The sequence below is a fragment of the Rhinoderma darwinii genome, unplaced genomic scaffold (assembly GCF_050947455.1).
Source record: "Rhinoderma darwinii isolate aRhiDar2 unplaced genomic scaffold, aRhiDar2.hap1 Scaffold_461, whole genome shotgun sequence".
Lineage (NCBI taxonomy): Eukaryota > Metazoa > Chordata > Amphibia > Anura > Rhinodermatidae > Rhinoderma > Rhinoderma darwinii.
In genome coordinates, this window is record NW_027464005.1 from 168,287 (window position 1) to 183,000 (window position 14,714).

At 47.7% G+C, this 14,714-nt stretch overlaps 10 non-coding genes across 10 annotated transcripts; all 10 read left to right on the top strand.

Moving 5' to 3' along the window:
- Positions 1-211: 211 nt before the first annotated feature.
- LOC142718200 (U2 spliceosomal RNA) lies at positions 212-402 on the top strand. Its single transcript, XR_012872331.1, has one exon. It is a non-coding gene; the product is annotated as a U2 spliceosomal RNA (small nuclear RNA).
- Positions 403-1,710: 1,308 nt separating this feature from the next.
- On the top strand, positions 1,711-1,901 carry LOC142718201 (U2 spliceosomal RNA). The gene has a single exon (XR_012872332.1). It is a non-coding gene; the product is annotated as a U2 spliceosomal RNA (small nuclear RNA).
- A 1,297-nt stretch (positions 1,902-3,198) lies between these two features.
- LOC142718202 (U2 spliceosomal RNA) lies at positions 3,199-3,389 on the top strand. The gene has a single exon (XR_012872333.1). It is a non-coding gene; the product is annotated as a U2 spliceosomal RNA (small nuclear RNA).
- A 1,292-nt stretch (positions 3,390-4,681) lies between these two features.
- LOC142718203 (U2 spliceosomal RNA) lies at positions 4,682-4,872 on the top strand. The gene has a single exon (XR_012872334.1). It is a non-coding gene; the product is annotated as a U2 spliceosomal RNA (small nuclear RNA).
- Positions 4,873-6,168: 1,296 nt separating this feature from the next.
- On the top strand, positions 6,169-6,359 carry LOC142718205 (U2 spliceosomal RNA). The gene has a single exon (XR_012872337.1). It is a non-coding gene; the product is annotated as a U2 spliceosomal RNA (small nuclear RNA).
- Positions 6,360-7,651: 1,292 nt separating this feature from the next.
- LOC142718206 (U2 spliceosomal RNA) lies at positions 7,652-7,842 on the top strand. Its single transcript, XR_012872338.1, has one exon. It is a non-coding gene; the product is annotated as a U2 spliceosomal RNA (small nuclear RNA).
- Positions 7,843-9,118: 1,276 nt separating this feature from the next.
- Positions 9,119-9,309, top strand: LOC142718207 (U2 spliceosomal RNA). Its single transcript, XR_012872339.1, has one exon. It is a non-coding gene; the product is annotated as a U2 spliceosomal RNA (small nuclear RNA).
- A 1,300-nt stretch (positions 9,310-10,609) lies between these two features.
- Positions 10,610-10,800, top strand: LOC142718208 (U2 spliceosomal RNA). The gene has a single exon (XR_012872340.1). It is a non-coding gene; the product is annotated as a U2 spliceosomal RNA (small nuclear RNA).
- A 1,284-nt stretch (positions 10,801-12,084) lies between these two features.
- On the top strand, positions 12,085-12,275 carry LOC142718209 (U2 spliceosomal RNA). The gene has a single exon (XR_012872341.1). It is a non-coding gene; the product is annotated as a U2 spliceosomal RNA (small nuclear RNA).
- Positions 12,276-13,575: 1,300 nt separating this feature from the next.
- Positions 13,576-13,766, top strand: LOC142718258 (U2 spliceosomal RNA). Its single transcript, XR_012872390.1, has one exon. It is a non-coding gene; the product is annotated as a U2 spliceosomal RNA (small nuclear RNA).
- Positions 13,767-14,714: the final 948 nt, after the last annotated feature.

Consider the following 14,714-nt stretch of genomic DNA (forward strand, 5'->3'; position numbering starts at 1 on the left):
TAGATTCCTCCTCTTTCAGCACTGCATTGTGGTGCAAGCAAAAGAAGCAAATCCTGTCTGGCTTCCTCTCCGGCCTTTATTCACCTCCCGTGTAGCTGTGAGTGTGTGAGCCTGCAGGGCCCCATGGAATTGCCTAGAAGTAGGCTGAATCGCTGCAAGGGCTGAACAGCAGTATCGGGCAGGCTCGGGCAACGCGCGGCCCGTTCGGGTTATCGCTTCTCGGCCTTTTGGCTAAGATCAAGTGTAGTATCTGTTCTTATCAGTTTAATATCTGATACGTCCCCTATCTGGGGACCATATATTAAATGGATTTTTAGAACAGGGAGATGGAAATAGAGCTTGCTCTGTCCACTCCACGCATTGACCTGGTATTGCAGTATTTCCAGGACCGGTGCACCCTTTCCTTATGTGTTGACTAAAAGCAGATTCCAAAAGTGTTTTTTGTCTTTGCTATTGTTTCTGTCTTTCTGAAGGGATCTCCCCTTTTAATCCCATTATTTCAACACCTGTTGGACAATGCATGAGTGATAATGAGCTCATTGATTAAATGCAATTAATGAATAGATTGCCACCTCTTGTTGTGTGTCGTCTGTGTTTCTGTGTTTCCGGCATTTCACATTGGAACACCTCATTCACCTTCCTTGTCTTCTCTCCGCCCTCCCTTTTAGGTAAGTTAAAGAGCTGCACCTGAGCCAGCCACTGATTGATTGATTGATTGATTGATTGATTGATTGATTGATTGATTGATTGATTGATTGATTGATTGATTGATGCAGCACAACAGTCAAATAGTGGAGTGGAGTAGGGGAACAGCAAACAGCCAATAAAGCAGCCCGCCCGCTCGCCTGCCCGCCACAATGGACCTACCTGTGTACACTAGATGGATGTGATGGAATGTACTGTCGTCCCTACATTTCAAGAAGAAGTAAGAATTGCAGTTGCAACAAAGCCTTGCTTGCCTACAAAGAGAGCAGCAATTTGGATTTGTTACTATGTTACCTAGAAGAATAACAAACTGTGCAAGGATGGAGGTTGTAGGAGCAAGGAGAAGTTGTCTGTAAAGTTGGTGGATGCCTATTTTCCATTTTGCAGTCCCTTGTCTCCCTCTTGTGGCCTCCTGGAGGCAACTAGCTGTGCAAAAAAAAGACAGCCTGGCGGCCGGCTGTTGCAGTGTTGCCCTCTCAGGCAACACTGAGTGACTGACTGAGCCTCACCGTCTTATATAAAGTTCAGACGGAACTTTGCACGTGTCATAGTGGAGCCCTCAGGATTCCAGAGCCAGCTTTCTGACATCATAATGGGGCCTCAGAGATAAAAGCCTGGGCCCAGGCAGTGTTGGTCAGTGCTGCTCAGCAGGCAGCACTGGACTGGACTGGATTACAGCTGATACAAGGTGTGAAGGAACAAGGGGTGGCTGTGGGCATGCACTTGCTGCCGCTGCCAGTGTTTATCTGCATGGCAGCAGGGCATTTGGGCGTTGCCAGGAAGGCGTTTTTATGTAGATTCCTCCTCTTTCAGCACTGCATTGTGGTGCAAGCAAAAGAAGCAAATCCTGTCTGGCTTCCTCTCCGGCCTTTATTCACCTCCCGTGTAGCTGTGAGTGTGTGAGCCTGCAGGGCCCCATGGAATTGCCTAGAAGTAGGCTGAATCGCTGCAAGGGCTGAACAGCAGTATCGGGCAGGCTCGGGCAACGCGCGGCCCGTTCGGGTTATCGCTTCTCGGCCTTTTGGCTAAGATCAAGTGTAGTATCTGTTCTTATCAGTTTAATATCTGATACGTCCCCTATCTGGGGACCATATATTAAATGGATTTTTAGAACAGGGAGATGGAAATAGAGCTTGCTCTGTCCACTCCACGCATTGACCTGGTATTGCAGTATTTCCAGGACCGGTGCACCCTTTCCTTATGTGTTGACTAAAAGCAGATTCCAAAAGTGTTTTTTGTCTTTGCTATTGTTTCTGTCTTTCTGAAGGGATCTCCCCTTTTAATCCCATTATTTCAACACCTGTTGGACAATGCATGAGTGATAATGAGCTCATTGATTAAATGCAATTAATGAATAGATTGCCACCTCTTGTTGTGTGTCGTCTGTGTTTCTGTGTTTCCGGCATTTCACATTGGAACACCTCATTCACCTTCCTTGTCTTCTCTCCGCCCTCCCTTTTAGGTAAGTTAAAGAGCTGCACCTGAGCCAGCCACTTGATTGATTGATTGATTGATTGATTGATTGATTGATTGATTGATTGATTGATTGATTGATGCAGCACAACAGTCAAATAGTGGAGTGGAGTAGGGGAACAGCAAACAGCCAATAAAGCAGCCCGCCCGCTCGCCTGCCCGCCACAATGGACCTACCTGTGTACACTAGATGGATGTGATGGAATGTACTGTCGTCCCTACATTTCAAGAAGAAGTAAGAATTGCAGTTGCAACAAAGCCTTGCTTGCCTACAAAGAGAGCAGCAATTTGGATTTGTTACTATGTTACCTAGAAGAATAACAAACTGTGCAAGGATGGAGGTTGTAGGAGCAAGGAGAAGTTGTCTGTAAAGTTGGTGGATGCCTATTTTCCATTTTGCAGTCCCTTGTCTCCCTCTTGTGGCCTCCTGGAGGCAACTAGCTGTGCAAAAAAAAGACAGCCTGGCGGCCGGCTGTTGCAGTGTTGCCCTCTCAGGCAACACTGAGTGACTGACTGAGCCTCACCGTCTTATATAAAGTTCAGACGGAACTTTGCACGTGTCATAGTGGAGCCCTCAGGATTCCAGAGCCAGCTTTCTGACATCATAATGGGGCCTCAGAGATAAAAGCCTGGGCCCAGGCAGTGTTGGTCAGTGCTGCTCAGCAGGCAGCACTGGACTGGACTGGATTACAGCTGATACAAGGTGTGAAGGAACAAGGGGTGGCTGTGGGCATGCACTTGCTGCCGCTGCCAGTGTTTATCTGCATGGCAGCAGGGCATTTGGGCGTTGCCAGGAAGGCGTTTTTATGTAGATTCCTCCTCTTTCAGCACTGCATTGTGGTGCAAGCAAAAGAAGCAAATCCTGTCTGGCTTCCTCTCCGGCCTTTATTCACCTCCCGTGTAGCTGTGAGTGTGTGAGCCTGCAGGGCCCCATGGAATTGCCTAGAAGTAGGCTGAATCGCTGCAAGGGCTGAACAGCAGTATCGGGCAGGCTCGGGCAACGCGCGGCCCGTTCGGGTTATCGCTTCTCGGCCTTTTGGCTAAGATCAAGTGTAGTATCTGTTCTTATCAGTTTAATATCTGATACGTCCCCTATCTGGGGACCATATATTAAATGGATTTTTAGAACAGGGAGATGGAAATAGAGCTTGCTCTGTCCACTCCACGCATTGACCTGGTATTGCAGTATTTCCAGGACCGGTGCACCCTTTCCTTATGTGTTGACTAAAAGCAGATTCCAAAAGTGTTTTTTGTCTTTGCTATTGTTTCTGTCTTTCTGAAGGGATCTCCCCTTTTAATCCCATTATTTCAACACCTGTTGGACAATGCATGAGTGATAATGAGCTCATTGATTAAATGCAATTAATGAATAGATTGCCACCTCTTGTTGTGTGTCGTCTGTGTTTCTGTGTTTCCGGCATTTCACATTGGAACACCTCATTCACCTTCCTTGTCTTCTCTCCGCCCTCCCTTTTAGGTAAGTTAAAGAGCTGCACCTGAGCCAGCCACTGATTGATTGATTGATTGATTGATTGATTGATTGATTGATTGATTGATTGATTGATGCAGCACAACAGTCAAATAGTGGAGTGGAGTAGGGGAACAGCAAACAGCCAATAAAGCAGCCCGCCCGCTCGCCTGCCCGCCACAATGGACCTACCTGTGTACACTAGATGGATGTGATGGAATGTACTGTCGTCCCTACATTTCAAGAAGAAGTAAGAATTGCAGTTGCAACAAAGCCTTGCTTGCCTACAAAGAGAGCAGCAATTTGGATTTGTTACTATGTTACCTAGAAGAATAACAAACTGTGCAAGGATGGAGGTTGTAGGAGCAAGGAGAAGTTGTCTGTAAAGTTGGTGGATGCCTATTTTCCATTTTGCAGTCCCTTGTCTCCCTCTTGTGGCCTCCTGGAGGCAACTAGCTGTGCAAAAAAAAGACAGCCTGGCGGCCGGCTGTTGCAGTGTTGCCCTCTCAGGCAACACTGAGTGACTGACTGAGCCTCACCGTCTTATATAAAGTTCAGACGGAACTTTGCACGTGTCATAGTGGAGCCCTCAGGATTCCAGAGCCAGCTTTCTGACATCATAATGGGGCCTCAGAGATAAAAGCCTGGGCCCAGGCAGTGTTGGTCAGTGCTGCTCAGCAGGCAGCACTGGACTGGACTGGATTACAGCTGATACAAGGTGTGAAGGAACAAGGGGTGGCTGTGGGCATGCACTTGCTGCCGCTGCCAGTGTTTATCTGCATGGCAGCAGGGCATTTGGGCGTTGCCAGGAAGGCGTTTTTATGTAGATTCCTCCTCTTTCAGCACTGCATTGTGGTGCAAGCAAAAGAAGCAAATCCTGTCTGGCTTCCTCTCCGGCCTTTATTCACCTCCCGTGTAGCTGTGAGTGTGTGAGCCTGCAGGGCCCCATGGAATTGCCTAGAAGTAGGCTGAATCGCTGCAAGGGCTGAACAGCAGTATCGGGCAGGCTCGGGCAACGCGCGGCCCGTTCGGGTTATCGCTTCTCGGCCTTTTGGCTAAGATCAAGTGTAGTATCTGTTCTTATCAGTTTAATATCTGATACGTCCCCTATCTGGGGACCATATATTAAATGGATTTTTAGAACAGGGAGATGGAAATAGAGCTTGCTCTGTCCACTCCACGCATTGACCTGGTATTGCAGTATTTCCAGGACCGGTGCACCCTTTCCTTATGTGTTGACTAAAAGCAGATTCCAAAAGTGTTTTTTGTCTTTGCTATTGTTTCTGTCTTTCTGAAGGGATCTCCCCTTTTAATCCCATTATTTCAACACCTGTTGGACAATGCATGAGTGATAATGAGCTCATTGATTAAATGCAATTAATGAATAGATTGCCACCTCTTGTTGTGTGTCGTCTGTGTTTCTGTGTTTCCGGCATTTCACATTGGAACACCTCATTCACCTTCCTTGTCTTCTCTCCGCCCTCCCTTTTAGGTAAGTTAAAGAGCTGCACCTGAGCCAGCCACTGATTGATTGATTGATTGATTGATTGATTGATTGATTGATTGATTGATTGATTGATTGATGCAGCACAACAGTCAAATAGTGGAGTGGAGTAGGGGAACAGCAAACAGCCAATAAAGCAGCCCGCCCGCTCGCCTGCCCGCCACAATGGACCTACCTGTGTACACTAGATGGATGTGATGGAATGTACTGTCGTCCCTACATTTCAAGAAGAAGTAAGAATTGCAGTTGCAACAAAGCCTTGCTTGCCTACAAAGAGAGCGGCAATTTGGATTTGTTACTATGTTACCTAGAAGAATAACAAACTGTGCAAGGATGGAGGTTGTAGGAGCAAGGAGAAGTTGTCTGTAAAGTTGGTGGATGCCTATTTTCCATTTTGCAGTCCCTTGTCTCCCTCTTGTGGCCTCCTGGAGGCAACTAGCTGTGCAAAAAAAAGACAGCCTGGCGGCCGGCTGTTGCAGTGTTGCCCTCTCAGGCAACACTGAGTGACTGACTGAGCCTCACCGTCTTATATAAAGTTCAGACGGAACTTTGCACGTGTCATAGTGGAGCCCTCAGGATTCCAGAGCCAGCTTTCTGACATCATAATGGGGCCTCAGAGATAAAAGCCTGGGCCCAGGCAGTGTTGGTCAGTGCTGCTCAGCAGGCAGCACTGGACTGGACTGGATTACAGCTGATACAAGGTGTGAAGGAACAAGGGGTGGCTGTGGGCATGCACTTGCTGCCGCTGCCAGTGTTTATCTGCATGGCAGCAGGGCATTTGGGCGTTGCCAGGAAGGCGTTTTTATGTAGATTCCTCCTCTTTCAGCACTGCATTGTGGTGCAAGCAAAAGAAGCAAATCCTGTCTGGCTTCCTCTCCGGCCTTTATTCACCTCCCGTGTAGCTGTGAGTGTGTGAGCCTGCAGGGCCCCATGGAATTGCCTAGAAGTAGGCTGAATCGCTGCAAGGGCTGAACAGCAGTATCGGGCAGGCTCGGGCAACGCGCGGCCCGTTCGGGTTATCGCTTCTCGGCCTTTTGGCTAAGATCAAGTGTAGTATCTGTTCTTATCAGTTTAATATCTGATACGTCCCCTATCTGGGGACCATATATTAAATGGATTTTTAGAACAGGGAGATGGAAATAGAGCTTGCTCTGTCCACTCCACGCATTGACCTGGTATTGCAGTATTTCCAGGACCGGTGCACCCTTTCCTTATGTGTTGACTAAAAGCAGATTCCAAAAGTGTTTTTTGTCTTTGCTATTGTTTCTGTCTTTCTGAAGGGATCTCCCCTTTTAATCCCATTATTTCAACACCTGTTGGACAATGCATGAGTGATAATGAGCTCATTGATTAAATGCAATTAATGAATAGATTGCCACCTCTTGTTGTGTGTCGTCTGTGTTTCTGTGTTTCCGGCATTTCACATTGGAACACCTCATTCACCTTCCTTGTCTTCTCTCCGCCCTCCCTTTTAGGTAAGTTAAAGAGCTGCACCTGAGCCAGCCACTGATTGATTGATTGATTGATTGATTGATTGATTGATTGATTGATTGATTGATTGATGCAGCACAACAGTCAAATAGTGGAGTGGAGTAGGGGAACAGCAAACAGCCAATAAAGCAGCCCGCCCGCTCGCCTGCCCGCCACAATGGACCTACCTGTGTACACTAGATGGATGTGATGGAATGTACTGTCGTCCCTACATTTCAAGAAGAAGTAAGAATTGCAGTTGCAACAAAGCCTTGCTTGCCTACAAAGAGAGCAGCAATTTGGATTTGTTACTATGTTACCTAGAAGAATAACAAACTGTGCAAGGATGGAGGTTGTAGGAGCAAGGAGAAGTTGTCTGTAAAGTTGGTGGATGCCTATTTTCCATTTTGCAGTCCCTTGTCTCCCTCTTGTGGCCTCCTGGAGGCAACTAGCTGTGCAAAAAAAAGACAGCCTGGCGGCCGGCTGTTGCAGTGTTGCCCTCTCAGGCAACACTGAGTGACTGACTGAGCCTCACCGTCTTATATAAAGTTCAGACGGAACTTTGCACGTGTCATAGTGGAGCCCTCAGGATTCCAGAGCCAGCTTTCTGACATCATAATGGGGCCTCAGAGATAAAAGCCTGGGCCCAGGCAGTGTTGGTCAGTGCTGCTCAGCAGGCAGCACTGGACTGGACTGGATTACAGCTGATACAAGGTGTGAAGGAACAAGGGGTGGCTGTGGGCATGCACTTGCTGCCGCTGCCAGTGTTTATCTGCATGGCAGCAGGGCATTTGGGCGTTGCCAGGAAGGCGTTTTTATGTAGATTCCTCCTCTTTCAGCACTGCATTGTGGTGCAAGCAAAAGAAGCAAATCCTGTCTGGCTTCCTCTCCGGCCTTTATTCACCTCCCGTGTAGCTGTGAGTGTGTGAGCCTGCAGGGCCCCATGGAATTGCCTAGAAGTAGGCTGAATCGCTGCAAGGGCTGAACAGCAGTATCGGGCAGGCTCGGGCAACGCGCGGCCCGTTCGGGTTATCGCTTCTCGGCCTTTTGGCTAAGATCAAGTGTAGTATCTGTTCTTATCAGTTTAATATCTGATACGTCCCCTATCTGGGGACCATATATTAAATGGATTTTTAGAACAGGGAGATGGAAATAGAGCTTGCTCTGTCCACTCCACGCATTGACCTGGTATTGCAGTATTTCCAGGACCGGTGCACCCTTTCCTTATGTGTTGACTAAAAGCAGATTCCAAAAGTGTTTTTTGTCTTTGCTATTGTTTCTGTCTTTCTGAAGGGATCTCCCCTTTTAATCCCATTATTTCAACACCTGTTGGACAATGCATGAGTGATAATGAGCTCATTGATTAAATGCAATTAATGAATAGATTGCCACCTCTTGTTGTGTGTCGTCTGTGTTTCTGTGTTTCCGGCATTTCACATTGGAACACCTCATTCACCTTCCTTGTCTTCTCTCCGCCCTCCCTTTTAGGTAAGTTAAAGAGCTGCACCTGAGCCAGCCACTGATTGATTGATTGATTGATTGATTGATTGATTGATTGATGCAGCACAACAGTCAAATAGTGGAGTGGAGTAGGGGAACAGCAAACAGCCAATAAAGCAGCCCGCCCGCTCGCCTGCCCGCCACAATGGACCTACCTGTGTACACTAGATGGATGTGATGGAATGTACTGTCGTCCCTACATTTCAAGAAGAAGTAAGAATTGCAGTTGCAACAAAGCCTTGCTTGCCTACAAAGAGAGCAGCAATTTGGATTTGTTACTTTGTTACCTAGAAGAATAACAAACTGTGCAAGGATGGAGGTTGTAGGAGCAAGGAGAAGTTGTCTGTAAAGTTGGTGGATGCCTATTTTCCATTTTGCAGTCCCTTGTCTCCCTCTTGTGGCCTCCTGGAGGCAACTAGCTGTGCAAAAAAAAGACAGCCTGGCGGCCGGCTGTTGCAGTGTTGCCCTCTCAGGCAACACTGAGTGACTGACTGAGCCTCACCGTCTTATATAAAGTTCAGACGGAACTTTGCACGTGTCATAGTGGAGCCCTCAGGATTCCAGAGCCAGCTTTCTGACATCATAATGGGGCCTCAGAGATAAAAGCCTGGGCCCAGGCAGTGTTGGTCAGTGCTGCTCAGCAGGCAGCACTGGACTGGACTGGATTACAGCTGATACAAGGTGTGAAGGAACAAGGGGTGGCTGTGGGCATGCACTTGCTGCCGCTGCCAGTGTTTATCTGCATGGCAGCAGGGCATTTGGGCGTTGCCAGGAAGGCGTTTTTATGTAGATTCCTCCTCTTTCAGCACTGCATTGTGGTGCAAGCAAAAGAAGCAAATCCTGTCTGGCTTCCTCTCCGGCCTTTATTCACCTCCCGTGTAGCTGTGAGTGTGTGAGCCTGCAGGGCCCCATGGAATTGCCTAGAAGTAGGCTGAATCGCTGCAAGGGCTGAACAGCAGTATCGGGCAGGCTCGGGCAACGCGCGGCCCGTTCGGGTTATCGCTTCTCGGCCTTTTGGCTAAGATCAAGTGTAGTATCTGTTCTTATCAGTTTAATATCTGATACGTCCCCTATCTGGGGACCATATATTAAATGGATTTTTAGAACAGGGAGATGGAAATAGAGCTTGCTCTGTCCACTCCACGCATTGACCTGGTATTGCAGTATTTCCAGGACCGGTGCACCCTTTCCTTATGTGTTGACTAAAAGCAGATTCCAAAAGTGTTTTTTGTCTTTGCTATTGTTTCTGTCTTTCTGAAGGGATCTCCCCTTTTAATCCCATTATTTCAACACCTGTTGGACAATGCATGAGTGATAATGAGCTCATTGATTAAATGCAATTAATGAATAGATTGCCACCTCTTGTTGTGTGTCGTCTGTGTTTCTGTGTTTCCGGCATTTCACATTGGAACACCTCATTCACCTTCCTTGTCTTCTCTCCGCCCTCCCTTTTAGGTAAGTTAAAGAGCTGCACCTGAGCCAGCCACTGATTGATTGATTGTTTGATTGATTGATTGATTGATTGATTGATTGATTGATTGATTGATTGATGCAGCACAACAGTCAAATAGTGGAGTGGAGTAGGGGAACAGCAAACAGCCAATAAAGCAGCCCGCCCGCTCGCCTGCCCGCCACAATGGACCTACCTGTGTACACTAGATGGATGTGATGGAATGTACTGTCGTCCCTACATTTCAAGAAGAAGTAAGAATTGCAGTTGCAACAAAGCCTTGCTTGCCTACAAAGAGAGCAGCAATTTGGATTTGTTACTTTGTTACCTAGAAGAATAACAAACTGTGCAAGGATGGAGGTTGTAGGAGCAAGGAGAAGTTGTCTGTAAAGTTGGTGGATGCCTATTTTCCATTTTGCAGTCCCTTGTCTCCCTCTTGTGGCCTCCTGGAGGCAACTAGCTGTGCAAAAAAAAGACAGCCTGGCGGCCGGCTGTTGCAGTGTTGCCCTCTCAGGCAACACTGAGTGACTGACTGAGCCTCACCGTCTTATATAAAGTTCAGACGGAACTTTGCACGTGTCATAGTGGAGCCCTCAGGATTCCAGAGCCAGCTTTCTGACATCATAATGGGGCCTCAGAGATAAAAGCCTGGGCCCAGGCAGTGTTGGTCAGTGCTGCTCAGCAGGCAGCACTGGACTGGACTGGATTACAGCTGATACAAGGTGTGAAGGAACAAGGGGTGGCTGTGGGCATGCACTTGCTGCCGCTGCCAGTGTTTATCTGCATGGCAGCAGGGCATTTGGGCGTTGCCAGGAAGGCGTTTTTATGTAGATTCCTCCTCTTTCAGCACTGCATTGTGGTGCAAGCAAAAGAAGCAAATCCTGTCTGGCTTCCTCTCCGGCCTTTATTCACCTCCCGTGTAGCTGTGAGTGTGTGAGCCTGCAGGGCCCCATGGAATTGCCTAGAAGTAGGCTGAATCGCTGCAAGGGCTGAACAGCAGTATCGGGCAGGCTCGGGCAACGCGCGGCCCGTTCGGGTTATCGCTTCTCGGCCTTTTGGCTAAGATCAAGTGTAGTATCTGTTCTTATCAGTTTAATATCTGATACGTCCCCTATCTGGGGACCATATATTAAATGGATTTTTAGAACAGGGAGATGGAAATAGAGCTTGCTCTGTCCACTCCACGCATTGACCTGGTATTGCAGTATTTCCAGGACCGGTGCACCCTTTCCTTATGTGTTGACTAAAAGCAGATTCCAAAAGTGTTTTTTGTCTTTGCTATTGTTTCTGTCTTTCTGAAGGGATCTCCCCTTTTAATCCCATTATTTCAACACCTGTTGGACAATGCATGAGTGATAATGAGCTCATTGATTAAATGCAATTAATGAATAGATTGCCACCTCTTGTTGTGTGTCGTCTGTGTTTCTGTGTTTCCGGCATTTCACATTGGAACACCTCATTCACCTTCCTTGTCTTCTCTCCGCCCTCCCTTTTAGGTAAGTTAAAGAGCTGCACCTGAGCCAGCCACTGATTGATTGATTGATTGATTGATTGATTGATTGATTGATTGATTGATGCAGCACAACAGTCAAATAGTGGAGTGGAGTAGGGGAACAGCAAACAGCCAATAAAGCAGCCCGCCCGCTCGCCTGCCCGCCACAATGGACCTACCTGTGTACACTAGATGGATGTGATGGAATGTACTGTCGTCCCTACATTTCAAGAAGAAGTAAGAATTGCAGTTGCAACAAAGCCTTGCTTGCCTACAAAGAGAGCAGCAATTTGGATTTGTTACTATGTTACCTAGAAGAATAACAAACTGTGCAAGGATGGAGGTTGTAGGAGCAAGGAGAAGTTGTCTGTAAAGTTGGTGGATGCCTATTTTCCATTTTGCAGTCCCTTGTCTCCCTCTTGTGGCCTCCTGGAGGCAACTAGCTGTGCAAAAAAAAGACAGCCTGGCGGCCGGCTGTTGCAGTGTTGCCCTCTCAGGCAACACTGAGTGACTGACTGAGCCTCACCGTCTTATATAAAGTTCAGACGGAACTTTGCACGTGTCATAGTGGAGCCCTCAGGATTCCAGAGCCAGCTTTCTGACATCATAATGGGGCCTCAGAGATAAAAGCCTGGGCCCAGGCAGTGTTGGTCAGTGCTGCTCAGCAGGCAGCACTGGACTGGACTGGATTACAGCTGATACAAGGTGTGAAGGAACAAGGGGTGGCTGTGGGCATGCACTTGCTGCCGCTGCCAGTGTTTATCTGCATGGCAGCAGGGCATTTGGGCGTTGCCAGGAAGGCGTTTTTATGTAGATTCCTCCTCTTTCAGCACTGCATTGTGGTGCAAGCAAAAGAAGCAAATCCTGTCTGGCTTCCTCTCCGGCCTTTATTCACCTCCCGTGTAGCTGTGAGTGTGTGAGCCTGCAGGGCCCCATGGAATTGCCTAGAAGTAGGCTGAATCGCTGCAAGGGCTGAACAGCAGTATCGGGCAGGCTCGGGCAACGCGCGGCCCGTTCGGGTTATCGCTTCTCGGCCTTTTGGCTAAGATCAAGTGTAGTATCTGTTCTTATCAGTTTAATATCTGATACGTCCCCTATCTGGGGACCATATATTAAATGGATTTTTAGAACAGGGAGATGGAAATAGAGCTTGCTCTGTCCACTCCACGCATTGACCTGGTATTGCAGTATTTCCAGGACCGGTGCACCCTTTCCTTATGTGTTGACTAAAAGCAGATTCCAAAAGTGTTTTTTGTCTTTGCTATTGTTTCTGTCTTTCTGAAGGGATCTCCCCTTTTAATCCCATTATTTCAACACCTGTTGGACAATGCATGAGTGATAATGAGCTCATTGATTAAATGCAATTAATGAATAGATTGCCACCTCTTGTTGTGTGTCGTCTGTGTTTCTGTGTTTCCGGCATTTCACATTGGAACACCTCATTCACCTTCCTTGTCTTCTCTCCGCCCTCCCTTTTAGGTAAGTTAAAGAGCTGCACCTGAGCCAGCCACTGATTGATTGATTGATTGATTGATTGATTGATTGATTGATTGATTGATTGATTGATTGATTGATGCAGCACAACAGTCAAATAGTGGAGTGGAGTAGGGGAACAGCAAACAGCCAATAAAGCAGCCCGCCCGCTCGCCTGCCCGCCACAATGGACCTACCTGTGTACACTAGATGGATGTGATGGAATGTACTGTCGTCCCTACATTTCAAGAAGAAGTAAGAATTGCAGTTGCAACAAAGCCTTGCTTGCCTACAAAGAGAGCAGCAATTTGGATTTGTTACTATGTTACCTAGAAGAATAACAAACTGTGCAAGGATGGAGGTTGTAGGAGCAAGGAGAAGTTGTCTGTAAAGTTGGTGGATGCCTATTTTCCATTTTGCAGTCCCTTGTCTCCCTCTTGTGGCCTCCTGGAGGCAACTAGCTGTGCAAAAAAAAGACAGCCTGGCGGCCGGCTGTTGCAGTGTTGCCCTCTCAGGCAACACTGAGTGACTGACTGAGCCTCACCGTCTTATATAAAGTTCAGACGGAACTTTGCACGTGTCATAGTGGAGCCCTCAGGATTCCAGAGCCAGCTTTCTGACATCATAATGGGGCCTCAGAGATAAAAGCCTGGGCCCAGGCAGTGTTGGTCAGTGCTGCTCAGCAGGCAGCACTGGACTGGACTGGATTACAGCTGATACAAGGTGTGAAGGAACAAGGGGTGGCTGTGGGCATGCACTTGCTGCCGCTGCCAGTGTTTATCTGCATGGCAGCAGGGCATTTGGGCGTTGCCAGGAAGGCGTTTTTATGTAGATTCCTCCTCTTTCAGCACTGCATTGTGGTGCAAGCAAAAGAAGCAAATCCTGTCTGGCTTCCTCTCCGGCCTTTATTCACCTCCCGTGTAGCTGTGAGTGTGTGAGCCTGCAGGGCCCCATGGAATTGCCTAGAAGTAGGCTGAATCGCTGCAAGGGCTGAACAGCAGTATCGGGCAGGCTCGGGCAACGCGCGGCCCGTTCGGGTTATCGCTTCTCGGCCTTTTGGCTAAGATCAAGTGTAGTATCTGTTCTTATCAGTTTAATATCTGATACATCCCCTATCTGGGGACCATATATTAAATGGATTTTTAGAACAGGGAGATGGAAATAGAGCTTGCTCTGTCCACTCCACGCATTGACCTGGTATTGCAGTATTTCCAGGACCGGTGCACCCTTTCCTTATGTGTTGACTAAAAGCAGATTCCAAAAGTGTTTTTTGTCTTTGCTATTGTTTCTGTCTTTCTGAAGGGATCTCCCCTTTTAATCCCATTATTTCAACACCTGTTGGACAATGCATGAGTGATAATGAGCTCATTGATTAAATGCAATTAATGAATAGATTGCCACCTCTTGTTGTGTGTCGTCTGTGTTTCTGTGTTTCCGGCATTTCACATTGGAACACCTCATTCACCTTCCTTGTCTTCTCTCCGCCCTCCCTTTTAGGTAAGTTAAAGAGCTGCACCTGAGCCAGCCACTGATTGATTGATTGATTGATTGATTGATTGATTGATTGATTGATTGATTGATTGATGCAGCACAACAGTCAAATAGTGGAGTGGAGTAGGGGAACAGCAAACAGCCAATAAAGCAGCCCGCCCGCTCGCCTGCCCGCCACAATGGACCTACCTGTGTACACTAGATGGATGTGATGGAATGTACTGTCGTCCCTACATTTCAAGAAGAAGTAAGAATTGCAGTTGCAACAAAGCCTTGCTTGCCTACAAAGAGAGCAGCAATTTGGATTTGTTACTATGTTACCTAGAAGAATAACAAACTGTGCAAGGATGGAGGTTGTAGGAGCAAGGAGAAGTTGTCTGTAAAGTTGGTGGATGCCTATTTTCCATTTTGCAGTCCCTTGTCTCCCTCTTGTGGCCTCCTGGAGGCAACTAGCTGTGCAAAAAAAAGACAGCCTGGCGGCCGGCTGTTGCAGTGTTGCCCTCTCAGGCAACACTGAGTGACTGACTGAGCCTCACCGTCTTATATAAAGTTCAGACGGAACTTTGCACGTGTCATAGTGGAGCCCTCAGGATTCCAGAGCCAGCTTTCTGACATCATAATGGGGCCTCAGAGATAAAAGCCTGGGCCCAGGCAGTGTTGGTCAGTGCTGCTCAGCAGGCAGCACTGG